The sequence below is a fragment of the Dama dama genome, chromosome 23 (assembly GCF_033118175.1).
Source record: "Dama dama isolate Ldn47 chromosome 23, ASM3311817v1, whole genome shotgun sequence".
Classification (NCBI taxonomy): domain Eukaryota; kingdom Metazoa; phylum Chordata; class Mammalia; order Artiodactyla; family Cervidae; genus Dama; species Dama dama.
In genome coordinates this window covers 74,428,819-74,450,999 of record NC_083703.1, presented here as the reverse complement: position 1 = coordinate 74,450,999, position 22,181 = coordinate 74,428,819, and the positions used below count along the sequence as shown (strand labels likewise).

Sequence of the window (22,181 nt, the reverse complement as noted above, 5' to 3'; positions counted from 1 at the left end):
TTAAATCTGCCTTTGAATCCCTCTAATGACTTTTTAATTTCAGTTCCTGTATTTTTCAGTTCCAGAATTTCTTTTCTGTTTGTTTTTAGTTAAAAAAACCTCTTTATTGATATTTCCATTTTATTCATTCATTGTATTGACTTTCTTTAAGTTAGTTCCTTGAACTTTTTTTTTTTTTTTTGCATCCAAAATCTTTTTAATAACAAGGTAGACTCTTGGGTTAGTTTTTGCAGCCAAGGCTGGCTCGTCGGCCTCTGGCGCGCTCGATCTTCCGGCCCTCGGAGCGGACATAGGGTTTGGGGTGGCTATGCCGGGTTACTGGGGCCTTGCCAAAATGCCTTGTACACCTCTCAGCCCTCGTGAGGACCAGCGAGGAGGACAGTGCCACAGCCCTTGGGAGAGGCCAGGGCCAGCTGGTCAAAGGTGAGGATCTTGTCCCCTGCCTTGAGGCTGTGACTCTGGGCGCGGCTGCTCACTCGCAGAGCACACAACCTTCAGTTTGGGCACCTCCCGGACACGAACCTGATGCGAAGAGCTGACTCAATGAAAAGACCCTGATACTGGGAAAGACTGAGGGCTGGAGAAGGGGCCGACAGAGGATGAGATGGCTGGATGGCATCACCGACTCAATGGACATGGGTTTGGGTGGACTCCGGGAGTTAGTGATGGACAGGGAGGCCTGGCGTGCTGCGGTTCATGGGGTCGCAAAGAGTAGGACACGACTGAGTGACTGAACTGAACTGGGCTGAACTGGACATGAACATCATCGGTTACAGTCCCCACGGCCACAGCTGTTTTGCCTTCCCGGCCAGGAAGCTTCATCTTCCGCATCATCCGGGAAAGGGACCATGGTGGCTAGTTGGTGTGGCTCATAAGCAATCTCTTCAGGACGACCTAATTGAAGGTGGAGTTGGTTCCTCCGGCCAGAAACCCGTAGAGTTTGACCAACAGCCCCAGGCAAATGTCCTGGCTCTTGGGTTCCTTGCGTGGAACCGTTTGGTCCTTGTTGTGGTGAATGTCAACTCCCAAGATGGCGCCTCCTCCTTAGCCAGGTCCAGAAAGCTCTTTGAGCATCTTTAAGACAGTTGTCTTAAAAAATCTTTCTCTAGCAGATCTTCCATCAGATCTTCTTCAGCGACAATTATTATTGATTTATTAAGAAAGCTTTCATATTTCTTTGTATGCCTTGTGACTTTTTTCTTTTTTTTACAAAAATCGGGCATTTGAATCTAATAATGTGGTAACTCTGGAAATCCATATCTATCCCTTCCCTAGGGAGTGATTTTATTTTGTTACTGTTTTTGTGAGTGCTGTTTTGTTTTTGTTTGTTTTTGATTGCTTTAGTCTGTCCCTATGTTGAGGATCAGTCTGAAATGAAAACTTACAATATTTTCACATTTTTTCTGAGCCCTTTCCAGGACATACATTCTCACTTTCTAACTTCTCCTATATACGTAGTTATTTTTTAAATGTCTGGCTCCCAGAAAGAGAGAAATGAAGTGTAGGGAAACGGGCACTGGCCCTGGAAGTCACTTTGACCAGAGGGGGAAGGGCTTGTGACAATGAGAGGAGGTGCTTCTTTACAAGATCAGAAGCGGCAATCGCCAGGCAGAGCATAGATCCCTGATATTTAGAGAATAGAATTCTTTTCGCCCAAGTTGGCTGCCACAGCTGTGTTTAAACTTCCCCAGGAATACATGCACAGTTGTCTGTCATGTGGGTGGGGGTGGGGAATACATAGCTGCTGCTCCCCTAAGAGCTGAAATTGACTGAAATTAATTACAACTATTATCCTCCCCTGTTTTTTGCCCTGCTTTATTTAGTACTCCAATGCCAAACTTGCCTGTTACTCCAGGTATCTCTTGATTTCCTATTTTTGCATTCCAGTCCTCTGTGATGAGAAAAACATCTTTTTTTTTTTTTATTTTAGTTCTAGAAAGACTTGAAGTTCTTCATAGAACCATTCGACTTCAGTTTCTTTGGCATTAGTGGTTGGGGCATAGACTTGGATTACTGTGAGGCTGAATGGTTTGTCTTGGAAACAAACTGAGATCATTCTGTCATTTTTGAGACTGCACCCAAATACTGTATTTCAGACTCTTTTGTTGACTATGAAGGCTGCTTCATTTCTTCTAAGGGATTCTTACCCACAGTAGTAGATATAATGGTCATCGGAGTTAAATTCACCCATTCCTGTCCATTTTAGTTCACTGATTCCTGAAATGTCAATGTTAGCTCTTGCCATCTTCTATTTGACTACATCCAATTTGCCTTGATTCATGGACCTAACAATCCAGGTTCCTATGCAATATTGCTCTTTACAACATTGGACTTTACTTTCACCACCAGACACATCCACAACTGGGTGTTGTTTCCACTTTGGCTCAGCCTCCACATGGAACAGAAAATTGGTTCAAAATTGAGAAAGAAGTACATCAAGGCTGTATATTGTCACCCTGCTTATTTAACTTATATGCAGAGTACATCATGTGAAATGCTGGACTGGATGAACCACATGCTGGACTCAAGATTGCCAGGAGAAACATCAATAACCTCAGATATGTAGATGACACCACCTTTATGGCAGAAAGTGAAGAGGAACTAAAGAGCCTCTTGATGAAAGTGAAAGAGGAGAGTGAAAAAGCTGGCTTAAAACTCAACATTCAAAACACTAAGATCGGGGGTACTCTTTTGCCCCCTTCTGATGCCTATGTCAGAAGCTTTCTCTATCTCCTTTATACTTTAATAAAACTTTATTACACAAAAGCTCTGAGAGATCCAGCCTTGTCTCTGGCCCCGGATTGAATTCGTCTCCTCCAGAGGCCAAGAATCCCACGTCTTATTGTTCAGCAACAACCTTTCATCTTGGGGGCTCGTCTGGGATCCTTCAGGACAAGGTAAGGATGCTTGGAGCTCTAGTTCTTTGTTCTCCTAGCGAACACGTTTTCCGCTGTACTTTACTAACTCTACGGTGTGCTTGTGTGAATGAATGAAACGTCCTGTGCAAAGCAAGTGAGGAGCCCTGCTCTGCGGTTCCGTGGCGACCTCATAAGGCTTATGGCAGAAACCTGTCGGGGGTTTATACCGACCTGCCAATGCCAAGAGGCAACCAATGTCTCCTTCGGGAACCGACCAGAAACGGGCAAAGCGTGTGCACCGAACCCTCCTTTCCCGGTCAAACTTTTCGGTCTCTTTGACCATTTCATAACTCCTTGGGAACTAGAAGTACTAACCTAATCTATCGGATCATAGGCTTTCAAGGGGCTTGTGATCTATGTTGCTACTCTTCTGTGGTCTAGGTCTCAAACTGGGATTGGTAGTCAGGAAGCGCCTAGCCTTGCTAGGAATCGAAAGTTTGGAAACTCGTTGGAGCTCTAACTCCAAGAGCATCTCTGAGGTTAAAGGTCACTCGGATTGGAACTGCAATGGTTTTTTTCCTTTGGTAACACTGGCTCTTAGTGGACCAGAGGAGGCTCTTATTATACTGGTGTGGTGATACTTGGAAGGAACATCTAAAAAAAAAAAAAAAAAGAAAAGAAAGAAAAAAGAAACACTAAGATCATGGCTTCTGGTCTCATCACTTCATGGAAAATAGATGGGGAAAAAGTGGAAGTGGTGACAGATATTCTTTTCTTGGGCTCCCAAATCACTTTGGATGGTGACTGCAGCCATGAAATCAAAAGACACTTGCTCCTTGGAAGAAAGACTTTGACCTAGACAGTGTATTAAAAAGCAGAGACATCACTTTGCCAACAAAGGTCTGTCTAGTCAAAGCTATAGTTGTTCCAGTAGTCACATATGGATGTGACAGTTGGACCTTTGGTGCATATAGGAAGAAGACAAAACAATAAACTCTGTGTCTGGTTAGTCCAATTGCATCAGTTTTTTATTTCATTTATTTATTTATGGCTGCACTTGTTCCTCGTTGCTGCATGAGGACTTTCTCTAGTTGAAGCAAGCTGGGGCTATTCTCTAGTTGTGGTGTGTGGGCCTCTCTGCAGTGATTTCTCTTGTGGAACGTTGGCTCTAGGGTGCATGGGCTCAGCAGTTGCGGCGACACAGGCTTTGCTGCTCTCTAGCATGTGAGCTCTTCCTGGACCAGGGACCTGAGCCTGTGTCCTTTGCACTGGCAGGCAGATTCTTAACCGCTGGACCACCAGGGAAGCCCAATTGCACTTGTTTTTATGCACACCTTACTCTAGCTGGGCGCTGGGGCCACACATGTTATCTCAGTTGCCCTTGTGGTATCTTGGGGCTGTTACTGCTTTGCCAAGGAGACAAGGGAAGCACTGACAGACTCAGATTTTTGTGTTGAAGAGAATAACACAAGTTAAAAGCCGTCATCCAAGTCATTCTTCCACTTTTGGTGCCCAACTGTCTTGGGCATCAAAATATCCTTTCCTCTCCAAGGTATAACTGCCCTCTTTCCTCAAAGGATTCTTAGTCTTGAGTTTAGTTACTAATATTTAAACACTTTTTTTTCACTTCTCTGGCTTTTCCAGGAGTTGACTGGAAGAGAAAGCAGACAGTCTAAGGGAATATGTTATGCATTTTTGTACCCAACAAACCTTCTACTCTGGGACACCCAGTTTCATGTCTCACAATAGGAAAATCTCAGAACTTTCATTTCTGCGGACCAATCAGAGTAGCCCAGTGCCTATATTTCAGGCTCCATAGCATGTCTCCTATGGCTGATGGGGTTCAAGAATGATTTGTAATTCTAGAGTCTTCACCTAAGTTGGAATGTACATATATTCAGAGTAAACCCTGTCTGGATGAGAGTCTCATCTTGAAGTAATCAGAAGTTTTGTAGAAAATTGTCTCAGTTTAGCGGACTTGTTTTCTTATTCTTAAGACTGAGCAGAGACCCAAACTTGCATGTCTAGTGACAAGATTTCACTTGTTCATAATGCCCCTGACATTGGCCGAAGCAACTGGTGCTGCAGGATGTGATTCACAGTTGAAGGATTGGACTCCATCAAAAAGACAGACAGGGAAGGGGTTCACGGAAGGGATGCCTAAAGAAATTCAGAAATGAGATGGCTAAGCTGAGTGTCCTGCAGCTGGGAAGATCATGGTCATGTGGAACCTTGGAGCATTGTGATCAGAAGACTTGGCAAACAGTGTCAGGATGGGCACTCTCTTGGGAGCTAAAGCACACTCACTGAACTGAAGCTGAGAGTTCTTTTCTCAGCACTGAGAATAGCCAAGTCAAATGTCAGTGATGGAGGCACTGAAAAATGTGCAAGTATTCAATAACTGTGATAAATAGAGATGATATCAGGAAGATAGTTAAACAAATTGGGACTCCTGGCTTGGTGAATATGAATCAGAAGACACTGTGAAGAAAAATTTGTTATGAGTGCAAGAACATTTCATTTGAGTTTCAGGGTCACTGCTTGGTTTGATTTCAAGGACAAAGAGTAGTGTAGATTTGGTACTTTGGTTCTACTATCTACTCAGCCTGAGAGGTGAAGTGATGCAAACCCATCCGGATTTGGCTCATCACATCTCCAACAGTGTGAGCATTGACTATATGCATGAGGAATGGTTCAGGAAGGAGTAGGGAGTAATGGATTAGGACCAGCTCACATTCCAGCTCTGGATAAAGGGGTGGGGGGTGGGGTGGGATATGCAGAGAGGAAGAAGGGCTCACACACAACATTCTTTCATTTTAATGATCATACAGTTATTTCTCAGGAAACACAACACTAACATTAGGAAAACAGTAAATGGATGCACATTTCAAGGATTATGGGGTTTACAAAGATCTTAAAACTGGTCTGATTTTCCCCACAGCTTTGCTTCAGACAGTGTATCAATAAGCTCCAGCATTTTTTATGCTTCATCAGATGACCTGTTTAAGCAAAACAAACAAAGAAACAAAAGAAACAGGTTATAGGTTTTGTAAAGTCTCCCTGGACTACGTTAGGTCATTTTTATTTCAGGGAAAGCCCAGAGGGTTGCATCTCTTTCAGTGTCCCTCTACTTCCATTGATTAAACTTTCATTCTTCGTTAATCTCTCTTTCATTCCCTCAAAACTTAGCCATTGTCTTCTATGTGCCAGGTGCTACAAAGAGTCACTAGGGATATTAAATAAATAAATAAAACAAATTTTCTGCTTTTGCAGTATTCATAAGGCCATGTTCCATCTCACTTTCCTAGAGATCACCCACACCATAGCCCTGTTAGCTCTGTGGACCTCCTTCTAGTTTTATGAGTGGGCAATGGTGAGGTGTGGGCTGGGAGCTTAGCTCTATAAAACAGCATGTTGCTATGAGAAGTTCACAGGTCTTGGAGTTCAAGGTTTGGGTCTGGGTGATCCTGTGTATGTAAGATGATTCAGCCCTGGATGACCAGATTTGGTTAGAAACCTTGCCATGCCATTTATTAATGTGATCTTGGGCCAGTTAGTTACCTCTGTTGGGCTTTGTTTCCTCATCTGCCATATAAAAATAATGATACACACCTATCTTAGGGTGATTTTAATTTTAAATTCTATCAATATATGTAATTACTTAGTGTAGTACCCAGAACTGGTGGTAAATGATGGCTGTAACTTTCTCTCTGGACTTTTGATTTCCTAACTGCAAACTGACAAGTGATTATGAGATCCAACCCAACTGTTAAATGTTTTGATTATGACAATCATGCCACTTCCCCTCCCCAGCCAGGATTTGTCCTGGGATCTCAGAGCCTCTCCTTTTCCACTCCCCAATAACCAAGGATAACATTAAATTCCTTACTTTTTGAAATCTTTCTCACAGGCTAGTTGACATTCTATTTTAAGCTTGTAGTTGTTAAGATTGCCATCACAGCCAGAGTAGACAAAACTTTCACATAATTTGGAGGTTCGGTTGTAGAAATATCTGAAGTGAACTTCATAGCAGCTGCCAAATTTGATCGACAGCGAGCAGGGATCTGCGTGAGAGGTTCACATTGAATTAGGGGGAATTAAAGAACTTGTCTTCACAGGCCTTTACACATTTGCCACGGTAGTCTGGAAATACCCTATTCAAGGTCACTGAAAGACATTTGGTTTTCTCTTGGAATTAAGATCACTTGGCAAGTTTGCCCTTGGGCATGCAAATTGATTAAAACTCCAGTTTCTGGTCTTCAGCAGTGATTTGAAGAGATGGTGAGCCATGAAAAAGGAGGTTCTATCAGTGGTGGTAGTGGTGACTTAGTCAATAAGTCTGTCTGACTCTTTGCAACCTCATGGACTGTAGCCTGCTAGGCTCCTCTGTTCATGCGATTTCTCAGGCAAGAATACTGGAGTGGGTTGCCATTTCCTTCTCCACGGGATCTTCCCAACCCAGGGGTTGAACATGCATCTCCTGCTTGGCAGGTGGATTCTATAACACTGAACCTCCTGTGAAACCCTTTACCAGTATCTTGTGCAAAGTAATGATGTTCACCTTTCACATCTTACATTATATTAAAGCTCAATCTCCTTCTCATCTTTCTCACCTGTTAACTGCCTGGACAGGACATACAATGCTTACCTTCCAGTTTTCATAGACTCACTATACTAACCATGTCCCCAATTTAAGTTAACTGTGCTTGCTTCTCAAACAGGATGCATACCAAGATGCATAACCTGGAGGTAATACTCTTTCACCCCCACACCCTGTCATCTCTCCCGCTGTCCGCTTCCCAGAGGCAAACCTTCTGCTCTTAGTGATAAGAAAGCACTTATGGCCACAGCAGGGGAAGGAGAGGGTGGGATGAATTGAGAGAGTAGCACTGAAACATATACATTACCGTAGGTAAAACAGATAGCCAATGGGAAGTTGCTGTATCGCATAGGGAGCTCAGCTAGGTGCTCTGTGACAAACTAGAGGGGTGGGATGGGGTAGGAGGTGGGAGGGAGGTTCAAGAGGGAGGGGACATACGTATACTATGGTTCATTCATGTAGATGTATGGCAGAAGCCAACACAACATTTTAAAGCAATTATCCTCCAATTAGAAATAAATTAATTTAATACAAAAATACCAAAAAAAAAAAAAAAAGAATCACATAGTAAGTGATCCAAGCAGCTACAACATGGTTGTACTGGCAACCCAGAGATTGTTGTTCATCCTACTCAAGCAGCCAGACTGGAATTTATTCCTTGGTAAAAGTACCTATTTAAATACAGTGACATGCACAAGCTTATTTTATACATACATCCTCTGATACAGGCATTCTTTTGATCCACATTTTATACAAGTGAAACTGAAGTAAGGGATGGTATGGGATTGAGTGACTTGGACTAGTGTGCACATTTGTTAAATGACAAAGCTGGAATTTGGGGTGTGTGACTTACAGTGTAGACTGTGTTACTTTTTCCCTATGTTCTGGAAGCACTTGAGCCTGTACATAGTACCTGTGAAAGAAAACTTCATTGTCCTTTATGTCTACATTGTAAGCTTCTCTAAACAGTAACCATATGTTCAAGTATTCTCTACTTCCCCAGAGCCTGTGGTAGTGCTAAGTCGCTTCAGTCATGTCCAACTCTTTGTTACCCCATGAGCTGTAGCCTACCAGGCTCCACTGTACATGGAATTCTCCAGGCCAGAATACTAGAGTGGGTAGCCTTTCCCTTCTCCACGGGCTCTTCCCAATCCAGGGATTGAACCCAGGTCTCCTGCATTGCAGGCGGATTCCTTACCATCTGAGCCACCGGGGAAGCCTGGTTTGATTCCTGGTGCAATGCAGGAGACCCAGGTTCGATTCCTGGGTTGGGAAGTTCCCCGGGACAAGGGATAGGCTACCCACTCCAGTATTCTTGGGCTTCCCTGGTAGCTCAGATGGTAAATAATCTGCCTGCAAGTCAGAAGACCTGGGTTCGATCCCTGGATGGGGAAGATCCCTTGGAGGAGGGCATGGCAACCCACTCTAGTATTCTTGCCTGGAGAATCCGATGGACAGAGGAGCCTGGCAGGCTACAGTCCATGGGATCGCAAAGAGTTGGACATGACTGAGCAACTAGGCACAGCACAGATAGCTGATTAACAGTGTTGTGATTTCAGGCGAACAGCGAAGGAACTCAGCCATACACACACATGTATCCATTCTCCCCCCAGCTCCCCACCCATCCAGGCTGCCACATAACATTGAGCAGAGTTCCCTGTGCTGGACTGTAGGTCCTTGTTGGTCATTCATTTTAAATATAGCAGTGTGGACATGTCTATCCCAAACTTCCTAACTATCCCTTCCTCCACTTCTTCCCCCCCACGTGCCCTTGAATGGTCTGGAATTTTTGAAATTTACCGTGAAACCCATAATTCAGAATACTTTTAGTCCTTTGCACTTCCTACAAAAGAGAATCTCATTTGGAAAGGACTTATTCGCATCAGTTTTTTTTTTTTTTTCTCATCAGACATCCACAGGATGCCTAGAGTAGATGCCTCAACTCAAGGTAGTCAGCATTTATGGGTATTGATACTAAAGGAGGACCTTCTTGGACCATCTGCATATCAATTTTTTTCTAATTCTTTCTTCCTCATTCTTAATTGGTCCTTGGATTTATTTTCTGCTTCAGTTTCATACCTTTGAATTGTCCACATATCATGTCAGTAATCCTAGTCATACCACCCATTAATGGAGTAGTCAGCAAGGAGAAGGTGAAGAGCCCCAGAAGAAATCCCAGCTCGATCAATTTCATGGTGCAGCCAGTAGCAAGTAGGAGAGTTTTGGTATCAACTAATGTTATATTCTGGGCCTGATACTTGAGAGGGCTGGGCCCACTTACCCCAAGGGCCAGGACTGGGCATTTCCTAGTGATGAGTTGGACAGTGAGTGCTTGGGTATCCAGCCGTGAAGCTGAAGGTCCCAAGCTGATTTAGACCCCTGATAGTGAGTCACGAGTTTATCTAGAATGCAGGGCTTCTATGTATGTTTAACCATGGAGGGTAGAACCATCAGAACATTGAATTAAAGAGATTACTTCCTTTCCTCACCTTAACCTTCTACAGCAAAGAAGAGACTTATCCTGGTGCAGCAGAAAGAATGTAATAAATACAACAGTAATGACAGTAGCTGTATGATCAGGTTACTCAAGATGGCTGTTCTATTGTTCTCTGTACATCCCCCATTGGACCAGTGCTGCTTCTCCTACTCAACCCTCCTACTCAACTCCTTCTCCTGCTACTTTCCTATGTACTTGCCTCAGTATTCAGCTAGTGATTGTTATCAAAAGGGTGGTGAGAGGCATGCCCTTTTACTAGTTTCCCTGGTGACTGATGAGACAACCTGATGTCAAGTTCCCCTTTAACTACTGACCTCTGCCCCCTCAATCTTGCTGGCCTCCAGAATGAAGTCTGCTGCCGTGTCCTGTCCACTGTCTGCTGCACACAGTGGAGTGTCCTACAGATTCTCCCATCCATTAAACCTTTGATGTCTCTGTTGATGACTTTGGGCTCTTTTTTGGTCTTGAAGCTGGACAAGTACAGGCCTTGCAGGCCTGCTGGGTGCAACCCAACAGTAGCTAAACCCTATAGCAATTTCTTCAAGAAAAGCACTGTTTAATTGAAACCTTATATCTAAGTCTATATCTACATCTATTTCTATCTCACTAAATAATCACATGAACCCCATGAATTAGGTGCACTTGTGATCATCCTTTACAGGTGAAGATACAGGCTGAGGTTAAGTTATATGTACAAAGTCACATGGCCATTATGTAGTGAACACAAGATTTGAACTCACAACACTCTATTACCTAGGAATGTGGGACATATTGGTTTTGTTTTCTTGTAAGACTTTTGAAATTTTGACTTTCGCATTTGCACCTCTAAGCCACCTGTTGTTGTTGTTCAGTTGCTAAGTTGTGTCTGACTCTTTGTGACCCCCTGAGCTGCAGCATACAAGCCTTCCCTGTCCTTCACTATCTCTCTCAAACTCATGTCCATTAAATCAGTGATGCCATCCAGCCATCTCCTCCTCTGTTGTTCCCCTCTCCTCTTGCCCTCAACCGTTTTCAGCATCAGGGTCTCTTCCAATGAGTCAGCCCTTCGAATCAGGTGGCCAAAGTATTGGAGCTTCAGCTTCATCATCAATCCTGCCAGTGAATATTCAGGACTGATCTCCTGTAGGATGGACTGGTTGGATCTCCTTGCTGTCCAAGGGACTCTCAAGAGTCTTCTTCAGCACCACAGTTCAAAAGCATCAATTCTTTAGCGCTCAACCTTCTTTATGGCCCAACTCTCACATCCATACGTGACTACTGGAAAAACCATAGCTTTGACTTTACAGACCTTTGATGGCAAAATTACTCTAAGTTTGTCATAGTTTTTCTTCCAAGGAGCAAGCGTCTTTTGATTTCATGGCTGCAGTCACAGTACAAGGTGATTTTGGAACCTGAGAAAATAAAATCTGTCATTGTTTCCACTTTATCTCCACCTATTTGCCATGACCTTAGACATGGGGTATCTCCTCTCGGCTGCTTGCCACTCCAGCGCTGAGCAAAGAGTTTTGCCAAGAGAATGCACTGGTCATAGCAAACACCCTCTTCCAACAACACAAGAGAAGACTCTACACATGGACATCACTAGATGGTCAACGCCAAAATCAGATTGATTATATTTTTTGCAGCCAAAGATGGAGAAACTCTATACAGTCAGCAAAAACAAGACCGGGAGCTGACTGGCTCAGATCATGAACTCCTTATTGCCAAATTCAGACTTGAATTGAAGAAAGTAGGGAAAACCACTAGACCATTCAGGTATGACCTAAATCAAATCCCTTATGATTATACAGTGAAAGTGAGAAATAGACTTAAGGGACTAGATCTGATAGACAGAGTGCCTGATGAACTATGGACGGTGGTTCGTGACATTGTACAGGAGACAGGGATCAAGACCATCCCCAAGAAAAAGAAATGCAAAAAAGTAAAATGGCTGTCTGAGGAGGCCTTACAAATAGCTGTGAAAAGAAGAGAAGTGAAAAGCAAGGGAGAAAAGGAAACATATACCCATTTGAATGCTGAGTTCCAAATAATAGCAAGGAGAGATAAGAAAGCCTTTCTCAGTGATCAGTGCAAAGAAATAGAGGAAAACAATAGAAGTAATGCTCAAAATTCTCCAAGCCAGGCTTCAGCAATACGTGAACCATGAACTTCCAGATGTTCAAGCTGGTTTTAGAAAAGGCAGAGGAACCAGAGATCAAATTGCCAATATCCGCTGGATCATTGAAAAAGCAAGAGAGTTCCAGAAAAACATCTATTTCTGCTTTATTGACTATGCCAAAACCTTTGACTGTGTGGATCACAATAAACTGGAAAATTATGAAAGAGGTGGGAATACCAGACCACCTGACCTGCCTCTTGAGAAACCTGTATGCAGGTCAGGAAGCAACAGTTAAAACTGGATATGGAACAGCAGACTGGTTCCAAATAGGAAAAGGAGTACATCAAGGCTGTATTTTGTCACCCTGCTTATTTAACTTATATGCAGAGTGCATCATGAGAAATGCTGGGCTGGAAGAAGCACAAGCTGGAATCAAGGTCTCCAGAGGAAATATCAATAACCTCAGATGTGCAGATGACATCACCCTTATGGCAGAAAGTAAAGAAGAACTAAAAAGCCTCTTGATGAAAGTGAAAGAGGAGAGTGAAAAAGTTGGCTTAATGCTCAACATTCAGAAAACTAAGATCATGGCATCTGGTCCCATCACTTCATGGGAAATAGATGGGGAAACAGTGGAAACAGTGTCAGACTTTATTTTTTTGGGCTCCAAAATCACTGCAGATGGTGATTGCAGCCATGAAATTAAAAAGCACTTACTCCTTGGAAGGAAAGTTATGACCAACTTAGACAGCTTATTAAAAAGCAAAGACATTACTTTGCCAACAAAGGTCCGTCTAGTCAAGGCTATGGTTTTTCTAGTAGTCATGTACGGATGTGAGAGTTGGACCATAAAGAAAGCTGAGCACCAAAGAATTGATGTTTTTGAATTGTGGTGTTGGAGAAGACTCTTGAGAGTCCCTTGGACTGCAAGGAGATCCAACCAGTCCATCCTCAAGGAGATCAGTCCTGGGTGTTCAATGGAAGGACTGATAATTGCAGCTGGAACTTCAATACTTTGGCCACCTGATGCAAAGAGCTGACTCATTTGAAAAGACCCTGATGCTGGGAAAGATTGAGGGCAGGAGGAGAAGGGGATGACAGAGGATGAGATGGTTGGATGGCATCAAGAACTTAATGGACATGCATTTGAGCAAACTCAAAGTTTGTGTAAGCTCTGGGAGTTGGTGATGGACAGGGAAGCCTGGTATGCTCTGGTCCATGGGGTCACAAAGAGTCGGACAAAACTGAGTGAACTGAACTGAACTGATTTGCCATGAAATGATAGGACTGGATGCCATGATCTTCATTTTACCTAAAGTTGATTATTTTTGGTAAAGTATAAAGTAAAGGTACAATTTCTTTTTTTTCAGTGCCTCTAGATCCGTTTATTGGTGACTTCCTCTTTTGTCCAGTTCCTGAACTATTTATTTTACTCTGCTGTATATTCCTGCTCCAAAATCACGCTTAATTGCTTGCATTTTGTATTATTTTAGGGTTTTGCATTTTCATATACATTTTATTTATTTATTTTGGATTAGAGAAAGGTTTATTGTGGGGCCAAACAAGGAGAACTGGTAGCTCATGCTCAAAAACCCCAAACTCCCCAAAGGTTCTGAGGAGAGGAGAAGTTTTCATAGGCAGCATTTGGGGTGAGGGCTGCAGGGTATGTGACTTCCTTCTGATTGGTTGGTGGTGAGGTTATGTGGGTTGTCCTCCAGGAATCTTGTGTTCATCCTGAAGTTACCATCATCTGCCTGAGTGTAGGCCTTAGTTCCGAAAGAAGAACTCAAAGATATTGTATATATTCCTCAAGGAGGAACCAGGACTCTGTCCCAAGTTTGCACTATTTTTCTTGACTGCTCCTACCTTGTTTCTGCATCCCTTCCCTTCCCTGATTAGCACATGTTTGAATCTGTTCGTATACATTTTATTTTATTTTTTAAATTTTTGATTGCACTAAGTCTTTGTTGCTATGCATGGGCTTTCTATAGTTGTGGTAAGTGGGGGCTACTCCTTATTGTAGTGGCTTCTCTTGTTGTGGGGTACAGGTGTAGTTGCAAGGGCTTCAGTAGTTGCAAGGGCTTCAGTAGTTGCAGCATATGGGCTCAGTAGTTGTGGTTCGTGAGCTTTAGAGCATGGGTTTAGTAGTTTCAGCACACAGGTTTCAGCTGTTTTTGTGGCATGTGGCATCTTCCAGGACCAGGATGTGTCTGCTGCATTGGCAGGTGGATTTACTCATTTACTCATAAAATGCATTTACTCATACATTTTAGAGTCTGTTAAGTACTTCAAAAGACCCATCTTGGATATTGTTCTGAATTGCATCGAATTTACAGACCAGTTTGAAGAGAATGATATCCTTACAATATAGTCTTCAGTATACAGTTCATCTATACAGGTTTTCATTATTACCTGCCAAGAACAGTTTATGGTATTTACCATACAGGTCTTGCAGTCTTAACTATATTTTTGATATTATTGTAAAAGTTACCTTTAAATGATGCATTTTTCCTCTTTCTGATGTACAAAAAGTTATTCATATTATACATTAATCTTGTGTCCAGCATAAACATGTTGGTGATGTTGGTGATCTTTTCATATACTTACGTCATATACTTATGTTCATTCTTATGTCTTCTTGGATGAATGCCTAGTCAGGACTTTGTCCTTTTTAAAATAAGATGTTTTGGCTTTTCCTCCCTAATGAATTGTAGGATTTCCTTATATATTTTGAATATAAACTCTTTACCAGATATATGGTTTTCAAATATTTTCTCTCATTCCACAGGTTGACTTTTCATTTTGTTGCAGGGAAGAGCCAATTCTTACTCCATGTTGGATCTGTTTCTTTGACTTTAACCTTTGCTTTTGTTATTATATTCATACATAATGGCCTGTCTCAGGGAACCTAGCCCCTCTGCTTGACTATTAAACTAAAGTGCCTTTATTCAGCTCACAGATAGACAACCTGAGCCAGCCCACCCGTGACAGGCTGCAGAAAAGAAGACATTAACACATACCCTCCTATTTTGCAGGATAAATGGGTTTTTTTACTTCCCTTCCTCCCTCCCTTTCACTCTCTGTTTTATAAAAGAAAGCAGCCTCCAGACCAAGACAAGATGGTTATTTTGATACACGAGTCTGCTGACTTTCTGGATAAAGTCATGTTCCTTGCCTTAACACCTCCTCCATCAGTTAGTTGGCCTATTGTGGGGCCAATAGCGTGAGCTTGGAGTTGGTAACAATTTTGTTGATTGTTTCCTTTGTTGTGCAGAGCTCTTTAATATGGTGTAGTCCCACTTGCTTATTTTTGGTTTTGTTGCTTGTAATTTTGATGTTATACCCAAAATATGATTGCCAAAAACTATTATCAAGGAGGTTTCTTTTTATGCCTTCTTCTAGGAGTTTTACACTCTCAAGTTTGAGAAATGGAGTATTTCCTGCCATATTGGTAAACAAGGATGTCACAGGAACCAGCAGTTGCAGCCACCACGGATGGTGAACTAGTGAACCCTGAAGGGACTCAGGTAGGAAAGAACACCTGCCATCTAGGAGCCATCAGACTACAGCCATTCCCCGCAGCAAGCCCTGAGGAAACTCATGTGTGAAAACACAGGACACTGGCCCCAGATAGGTGAAGTGCATATCAAAGGAATGATTTTAATGAGCCCAGACTCATGCATCTTCCCAAACATAGAAAAGCAAGGAATTCCTTAACTTGACATGTTTGGTTTCTTTAATTATCTGTGATCTTTTGGTGTCCCCAGCTACCGGCCCTATGTTGCAGAACTCCTCCCTTCACCTCCTTGGAGAAGTTATTACTCAGGAGTATCTGAAAAAAATTTAAAACCTAGGTGAGAATTTGAAATTGAATTTGCAAAAATCTCTTCTGTTTGGTGTGGCAAAGCACACTCCTTCCTGGTAGATATATGGCTCTCCTTCAGTCTCATCAATATAAGTTAAAAAAACAAAACAAAACTGGAGACCAATATCCTCTCCCGCTAGGGTTTCATTTCTTAAAATATCAAGGTAACAAGGTTTATTATACCAAATGTTTATATGATTTCTTTTAAAAAGATTATTTATTTGGCTCAACTAAAGAATAAAAGATTCTTCATTATTTCGTTGAAGCAGATGGGATCTCTTTCAGTTGCAGCATGTAGGATCTTTAGTTGTGGTATGTGGGATCTAGTTCCCTGACCACGGGTCAAACACCAGGTTCCCTATTTTGGGAGCATGGTGGTCCCAGCCATTGGTCCACCAGGGAAGTCCTGTATAATTTCAGTGTGAAAAAAACTTACATATGCTATAATCAGTGAGATGGATCACAGAGAAAGAGGTGAGGGACTTTGCTGGCAGTCCAGTGGTTAAGCCTCCGTGCTCCAAGGCAGGGGGTGCAAGTTTGAAACCTGGTTGGGGTACTAAGATCCCACACACCTTTGGCCCAGCCAAAAAATAAAATAAAAAAGTGAATGATATAAGCTAGTGCTCCAAACAAAGTTCTTCCCACAAATTTTTGATTCCTACAGTGTGATTTTTGTGTAAGTTTTACATTGAAGATGATTTCTCAGATGTAGTCATAAACCCTTCTATCAGATGAGTTTTCAGATCAGTAAACTGGGCAAGGAATTCACAGAAAGAAGTTATTTCCAAATTTAAAGCCCAGGATGGGCTAGGTCAGGCCGTAGTCACCTGTTTGCAGCTTTCAGACTTCTTGGGTATCTCAGTATATTCAATGTGAAATAAACAAAACAAAGAAGAACCCAGCAGCTATAAAAAAGAATGAAATAATGCCATTTGCAGTAACATGGATGAACCTAGAGACTGTCATACTGAGTGAAATAAGTCACACAGAGAAAAAAAGATATATGATATCACTTATATGTGGAATCTAAAATAATAGTACAGATGAACTTGTTTACAAAACAGAAATAGAGTCACTTGACATAGAAAACAAACTTATGGTTACCAAGGTAGAGGTAGGAATAAACTGGTAGATTGGGACTGACATATACACACAGCTATATATAAAATAGATAACTGGTAACCTATTACATAGCACAGGGAACTCTGCTCAATACTCTGTGATGACCTATATGGGAAAGGAATCTAAAAAACAGTATTGTTGTTTTTCAGTTGCACAGTTGTGTCGACTCTTTGTGACCCTGTGGACTGCAGCATACCAGGCTTCCCTGTCCTTCACTGTCTCCCTGAGTTTGCTCAAACTCATGTCCATTGAGTTGTGATGCCATCCAACCATCTCATCCTCTGTCGTCCCCTTCTCCTTCTGCACTCAATCTTTCCCAGTGTCAGGATCTTTTCCAATGAGTCAGCTCTTCGCATCAGATGACCACAGTATTGGAGCTTCAGCTTCAGCATCAGTCCTTCTAGTGAATACTCAGGGTTGATTTCCTTTAGGATTGACTGGTTTGATCTCCTTGCTGTCCAGGGGACTCTTTATATATATATATATTATTATTATTATTTTTTGGTCATACATTGATATGAATCAGCCATAGATTTACACGTATTCCCCATCCCGATCCCCCCTCCCACCTCCCTCTCCACCCGATTCCTCTGGGTCTTCCCAGTGCACCAGGTCCGAGCACTTGTCTCATGCATCCCACCTGGGCTGGTGATCTGTTTCACCATAGATAGTATACATGCTGTTCTTTTGAAATATCCCACCCTCACATTCTCCCACAGAGTTCAAAAGTCTGTTCTGTATTTCTGTGTCTCTTTTTCTGTTTTGCATATAGGGTTATCATTACCATCTTTCTAAATTCCATATATATGTGTTAGTATGCTGTAATGTTCTTTATCTTTCTGGCTTACTTCACTCTGTATAAGGGGCTCCAGTTTCATCCATCTCATTAGGACTGGTTCAAATGAATTCTTTTTAACGGCTGAGTAATATTCCATGGTGTATATGTACCACAGCTTCCTTATCCATTCATCTGCTGATGGGCATCTAGGTTGCTTCCATGTCCTGGCTATTATAAACAGTGCTGCGATGAACATTGGGGTGCACGTGTCTCTTTCAGATCTGGTTTCCTCAGTGTGTATGCCCAGAAGTGGGATTGCTGGGTCATATGGCAGTTCTATTTCCAGTTTTTTAAGAAATCTCCACACTGTTTTCCATAGCGGCTGTACTAGTTTGCATTCCCACCAACAGTGTAAGAGGGTTCAGGGGACTCTTAAGAGTGTTTTCCAGCACCACAGTTAAAAAGCAACAATTCTTTGGCCCTCAGCCTTCTTTATGGTTCAACTCTCACATCCATACACGACTACTGGATATCTATCTATCTATCTATATGGATTATATATATATGTATATATATGAGTGGAGACATATATACATATACATAAAGAAGTGGATATCTATGTGTATATATGTATGTATAACTGATACACTTTGCTATACAACAGACACTAATACAGGATTGTAAATCAACTCTAATACAAATTAATTAAAAAAATCCCAAAGAAACTCCAAACAAACTAAAAAAAACCATCCCAAGTCTTATACCAAAATATAGACTCTGACTTAGAAGTATGGTTTTAGTTTTTTTTTTTTTTTTAAATAAGACATTTTGGCGGTGGTATGGGGTGAAGTTTGAGACATAGTTAACACTTATTTTGTCAAGATACCAATCTAGAAAGCATATGCTATGTGTCCAAATGCAAAAGGCATCAACGAACCATAGTATCAGGGGAAAAAAATCTACACTGGACAAAAGATAAGGTTAGTCTACATATTTTGAAACTGTAATTTGAATCAAGGGTAAATGCTGAAAAATCACGCTCAGTTTCATTTATTTCTTGCTTTCTTTTTGGCTGTGTTGACTCTTCATTGCTGTGAGGGCTTTTCTCTAGTTGTGGGGAGCGAAGGCTATCCTTTAGTTGCAGTGTGGGGGCTTCTCATTGAAGTGGCTTCTCTTGCTGTGGAGCAAGGTTCTAGGGTGTGGGTGCTCAGTAGTTGTGGTTCCCGGGCTATAGTGCACAGACTCAGTAGTTGCAGCTCACAGGTTTAGTTGCTCTGTAGCATGTGGGATCTTCCTGGACAAGGGATTGAACAGTGTCTCCTGCATTGGCAGGCAGATTCTTCACCGCTGAGCCATGTGGGAAGCCCCATGTTCTGTTTTTCCCAGAGACAAAATGCACCTTCTCTTATTTCCCGAAATAAAATTGTAGAGCTTACTATCTAATCTTTCCCCGCAGTTTCAGTTTTCTCTCAGTATAAAGCAACAGTTACATACACGTAATGAAAGGTCTCTGTGTTAATGTAATAATTCCCCTGGCTCATCCAACGTGCAGTGACGGAACACAGTTTCAAAGACCACAACTTGGAGCAAGTATAGAAGGACTGAAAAAAAAAAAACCCAAACACACCACAATTCAAGTTTTAAAACTTGCTCTTAAAATCATTCATAGGACATCCAGGTCATTTTAACTTCTTAGAAATGTAAAAGTTTTTGTACTGTCATACGATTATCTGTCCATTATATACATTATCCAGAATGTACATTATCAGATGCCAATTTGAGGGACTAGACATGAGATTTAATAAGTACTCTATTTCTGGACTTCTCTGGTTGGCACAGTGGATAAGAATCCCCCTGTCAGTGCAGGGGACATGGGTTCTATCCCTGGCCCAAGAAGATCCCATGTGTCCTGGAGCAACGAAGCCTGCAAGCCAACAGCAGCCCCTGAGCCTGTGTGCCCCAAGTACGGAAGCTGCGCACCTCAAGCCTGTGGCCTGCGCTCTTCAACAAGAGTTGAATTGCGATGAGAAGCCTGCGCCCTGCAGTGAAGAGTACCCCCCTGCTCAACACCCGGCTCGCCGCAACTAGAGAAATCCTGAGTCCAATAATCCTTTCAGGGTAAAGGATGATGAAACACTTTTTTTTTTAAAGGAGTCAGTTATATCATAACAGTTATATTATAACTTAATTCATTCTCTCTCTTTTTGGGCCACACTGCATGGCCTATGGGATCTTAGTTTCCCAACCTGGGATGGAACCTGTGCCCCTTACCATGGAAGTTCAGAGTCTTAACCACTGAACAACCAGGGAAGTCCTTAATCTGCTCTTAGTCTGCTCTGTTTGTGGGATGTTTGGCAGCGTCCCTTCTCTCTCTTCACTGCATTTTAGTAGAAACCATCTCCTGCTCAATTTTGCTAATCCCAAATTTCTCTCAGTTCAGTTCAGTTCAGTCGCTCAGTCGTGTCCTACTCTTTGCGACCCCATGAATCGCAGCACGCCAGGCCTCCCTGTCCATCACCACCTCCCGGAGTCTGCTCAAACTCATGCCCATTGAGTCGGTGATGCCATCCAGCCATCTCATCCTCTGTCGTCCCCTTCTCCTCCTTCCCCCAATCCCTCCCAGCATCAGGGTCTTTTCCAGTGAGTCAACTCTTCACATGGGGTGGCCAAAGTATTGGAGTTCCAGCTTCAGCATCAGTCCATCCAATGAACACCCAGGACTGATCTCCTTTAGGATGGACTGGTTGGATCTCATTGCAGTCCAAGGGACTCTCAAGAGTCTTCTCCAACACCATAGTTCAAAAGCATCAATTTTTCGCTGCTCAGCTTTCCTCACAGTCCAGCTCTCACAACCATCCATGACCACTGGAAAAACCATAGCCTTGACTAGAATGTTCCTTTCGGGGAAAACTGCCCTGGTTGAGTGTCTTGTCCAGAGACACTGATTTCCAGATCACCTTAATCCAATGAGTCATTGTGATGGTTCAAACCTAAGTTAATATGCCCTGTAAAAGAGTATCTATTTCTATTTCATCTTACTTTTAGGATAAAAGGATTTTGATGTTCATTTCAAAAACTTTGGTGTTCCCTAGAGCCTCCTCTTCCCACCTTAGCAGGCAGGTATCGACAAACATGACGAGTAGGCCAAATCTGCCATGTCATTTGTGATTGTAAATGAGGCTTTGCTGGAACACACCTCCACTCATTCATTTATATATTGTCTATTTTTTTGTGTGTGTGCTAAATGGCAGGCTTGAGTACTTGTGACAGAGATCAGATAGCCTGAAAAGTCAAAAATATTTACTGGCTGATCCTTTCCAGAAAAAGTTTGCCAACCCTTGAGGTAAACCTTTAGCCTCTATTTAATTATACTTTTATATAAATTGTAATTCTTGGAGACATCATGACGGAATGACAAGGGTGCTCTCCAAGGGATTATAGTCTTCATGTATTCATATTCAGTCTTCTCCAGGGGGACAGAAAGTAGAAAGTAAAAAAACACTTGTCTTTCATTCTGTCCCCCAAGTATCATTATTAACTTGATGTAGCCTCTCCCTGCTGCCCCCCAGGAATTGAGGGCCTGTTGATCTGTCACAGTCTCTGCTGGGGGTGGACTGGAAAGAGAATTTCCAGTAGTTGTCAACAGTATATTCATAAGTGTCATTGTCTTTCTTGGCCCATTTTATTTTGGCCATTATTGTACCCAAACCCTTGTCCCCCAGCTTCCCAACCTTTACTCCCTCCCCAGGAAAAGCTGGACCAATCTATGAGAGCATCTCCCAAATTCCCCATTCTCGTCACTTCTTTAATACATTCAATCAACTCAGGGAAATCAGTCCTGAATATTCCTTGGAAGGACTGATTCTGAAGCTGAAGCTCCAATACTTTGTCCACCTGATGCAAAGAACCGACTCATTGGAAAAGACCCTGATGCTGGGAAAGATTGAAGGCAGAAGCAGAAGGGGACGACAGAGGATGAGTTGGTTGGATGATATCATCAACTTGATGGAAGTAAGTTTGAGCAAGCTCTGGGAGTTGGTGATGAGCAGGGAAGCCTGGGGTGCTGCAGTCCATGGGGTTGCAAAGAGTCAGACATGACTGAGTGACCAAACTGAACTAAAACTCAGGCTGGGGTGAAATATCCTTTCAGGAGATTCCATCCTGGAATATTACTCAGCTATCAAAAAGAATGAAATAATGTCATTTGCAGCAACATAGATGAACCTAGAGGTTATCACACCAAGGAAAGTAAGTCAGAAAGAGAAGGACAAATACTGTATGATATTGTTTATATGTGGAATCTAAAATACAACACAAATGAACAAATCTACAAAACAGAAACAGACAGACACAGAGAATTGAC

The 22,181-nt window shown here is 42.3% G+C and overlaps 1 pseudogene; it reads right to left on the bottom strand.

The window, feature by feature from the left end:
• Positions 1–220: 220 nt before the first annotated feature.
• The window catches only part of LOC133044322 (large ribosomal subunit protein eL18-like), a 33,652-nt pseudogene continuing 11,691 nt past the window's right edge, over positions 221–22,181 (bottom strand).